Source organism: Balaenoptera ricei, chromosome 14, assembly GCF_028023285.1.
Source record: "Balaenoptera ricei isolate mBalRic1 chromosome 14, mBalRic1.hap2, whole genome shotgun sequence".
NCBI classification, from domain to species: Eukaryota; Metazoa; Chordata; class Mammalia; order Artiodactyla; family Balaenopteridae; genus Balaenoptera; species Balaenoptera ricei.
The window spans coordinates 58780679-58784078 of record NC_082652.1 but is presented as its reverse complement, the minus strand read 5'-3'; positions in this window follow the sequence as shown (position 1 = coordinate 58784078).

Genomic DNA, 3400 nt, shown 5'->3' with positions numbered 1-3400 from the left:
ATGAAATGGTAAAGCTGCTGCTGCAACCACCAAGAAGCCTGCATGCAAGCACAAGTCACTATCCACGCCTCCCTTCCCAGGAGCCTTTGCAGCCTGCCACTGCCAGGGTCCTGTGATCCAGGGACAACTTCCCCAGGAGAACACACGGCATGCCTCAGGCTATTGCAACGTCATGGCAGCCTCTGCCACCACAGGCTCACCTCGCATTCTGTACCCCTCCTTCCCCCCGGCCTGAGTGAGCCAGCATCCCCAAATCAGCTGCTTCTTTAACCTCATCCTGTTGGGTGGGGAACAGACATCCTCAGGCGACCTACATGCAGAGGCAGGGCCAAATCCAAAGCAGAACCCCAGGACCTGTGTGAACAAAGAAGAGAAAGGGAAATTTCTCCCAGCAGCCTCAGGAACAGGACATTAAATTTCCACAGTCAACTTGATGTACCCTGCATTTGTGAAATACCTGAATAGACAACAAATCATCCCAACACTGAGGCAGTGGACTATGAGAGCAACTGTAGACTTGGGTTTGCTTTCTGAATCTAATTTGTTTCTGGTGTTATGTTTCTCTTAGTTTAGTATTTAGAGCTTATTATCATTGGTAGATTTAGTTATTGATTAGGTTGCTCTCCTCCTTTTTTTACATATATATATTTTTTTTCCTTTTTCTCTTTTTGTGAGTGTGTATGTATGCTTCTTTCTGTGATTTGGTCTGTATAGCTTTGCTTTCACCATTTGTCCTAGGGTTCTCACTGTCTGTTTCAGTTTTCCAGGTTTTTTTTGGGAGGGGGTTAATATAGTTTTTATTGCTTGTTACCATTGGTGGATTTGTCTTTTGGTTTGGTTGCTCTCTTTTTCTTTTTTTATTACTTTTTATTTGTTTTATTATTTTTTTTTATTATTTATATTAAATATTTTATTTTAGTTTAATTTTTTCTTTCTCCTTTCTCTCTTTTTTCTTCTCCCTTTTCTTCTGAGCTGGGTGGATGATAGGGGCTTGGTGCTTCAGCCAGGTGTCAGGCCTGAGCCTCTGAGATGGGAGGGCTGAGTTCAGGGCATCGGTCCACCAGAGACCTCCCGGCCCCACATAATACCAAATGGCGAGAGCTCTCCCAGAGATCTCCATCTCAATGCTAAGACCCAGCTCCACTCAATGACCAGCAAGCTACAGTGTTTGACACCCTTTGCCAAACAACTAGCAAGACAGGAAGACAACCCCACCCGTTAGAAGAGAGGCTGCCTAAAATCATACTAAGTTCAGAGACACCCTAAAACACACAAACAGACGTGGTCCTGACCACCAGAAACACAAGATCATGCCTCATTCATTAGAAAAGAGGCACCAGTCCCCACCACAAGGAAGCCTACACAACCAACTGTACCAAACTTACCCACTGGGGACACACACCAAAAACAACGGGAACTACAAACCTGCAGCCTGTGAAAAGGGGACCCCAAACACAGTAAGTTAAGCAAAATGAGAAGACAGAGAAATACATAGCAGATGAAGGGTCAAGGTAAAAACCCACCAGACCAAACAAATGAAGAGGAAATAGGCAGTCTACCTGAAAAATAATTCAGAGTAATGATAGTAAAGATGATCCAAAATCTTGGAAAGAGAATGGAGAAAATACAAGAAACGTTTAACAAGGACCTAGAAGAACTAAAGAACTAACAAAAATGATGAACAACACAATAAATGAAACTTAAAATTCTCTAGAAGGAATCAATAGCAGAATAACTGAAGCAGAAGAATGGATAAGTGACCTGGAAGATAAAAGAGTGGAAATAACTACCACAGAGCAGAACAAAGATAAAAGAACGAAAAGAATGGAGGACATTCTCAGAGACCTCTGGGACAACATTAAACGCACCAACATTCGATTTATAGGGGTCTCAGAAGAAGAAGAGTAAAAGAAGGGGACTGAGAAAATATTTGAAGAGATTATAGTTGAAAACGTCCCTAACATGGGAAAGGAAATAGTCAATTAATTCTAGGAAGTGCAGAGAGTTCCATACATGATAAATCCAAGGAAAAACATGCCAAGACACATATTAATCAAACTATCAAAAATTAAATACAAAGAAAAAATATTAAAAGCAACAAGGGAAAAACAACAAATAACACACAAGGGAATCCCCATAATGTTAACAGCTGATCTTTTAGCGGAAACTCTGCAAACCAGAAGGGAGTGGCAAGACATATTTAAAGTGATGAAAGAGAAGATTGTAAAACCAAGATTACTCTACCCAGCAAGGATCTCATTCAGATTCAACAGAGAAATTAAAACCTTTACAGACAGGCAAAAGTTAAGATAATTCAGTACCACCAAACCAGCTTTATAGCAAGTGCTAAAGGAACTTCTCTAGGTGGGAAACACAAGAGAAGGATATGATCTACAATAACAAACCAAAAACAATTAAGAAAATGGTAATAGGATCATACATCAGTAATTACCTAACATGTAAATGGATTAAATGCTCCAACCAAAATACATAGAATGGCTGAATGGATACAGAAACAAGTCCTGTATATATACTGTCTACAAGAGACCAACCTCAGACTTAGAGATACATACAGAGTGAAAGTGAAGGGATGGAAAAAGCTATTCCACACAAATGGAAATCAAAAGAAAGCTGGAGTAGCAATTCACCTATCAGACAAAATAGACATTAAAATAAAGAGTATTACAAGAGATAAAGAAGGACACTACATAATGATCAAGGGATCAATCCAAGAAGATATAATAATTGTAAATATTTATGCACCCAACAAAGGAGCACCTCAATACATAGGCAAATGCTAACAGCCATAAAAGGGGAAATTGACAGTAACACAATTAGTAGGGGACGTTAACACCCCACTTTCACCAATGGACAGATAATCTAAAATGAAAATAAATAAGGAAATAGAAGCTTTAAATAAGGCATTAAACAAGATGGACTTCATTGATATTTATAGGGCATTCCACCCAAAAACAACAGAATACACTTTCTTCTCAAGTGCTCATGGAACATTCTCCAGGGTAGATTATATCTTGGGTCACAAATCAAGACTTGGTAAACTTAAGAAAATTGAAATCATATCAAGTATCTTTTCCAACCACAACGCTAGGAGACTAGATATTAGATACAGAGAAAAAACCTGTAAAAAAATACAAACACGTGGTGGCTAAACAATACGCTACTAAATATTCAAGAGATAACTGAAGAAATCAAGGAGGAAATCAAAAAATACCTAGAAACAAATGACAATGAAAACACGACCACCCAAAACTTATGGGATGCAGCAAAAGCAGTTCTAAGAGGGAAGTTTATGGCTATACAAGCCTACCTGAAGAAACAACAAACATCTCAAATAAACAACCTAACCTTAAACCTAAAACAATTAGAGAAAGAAGAAAAA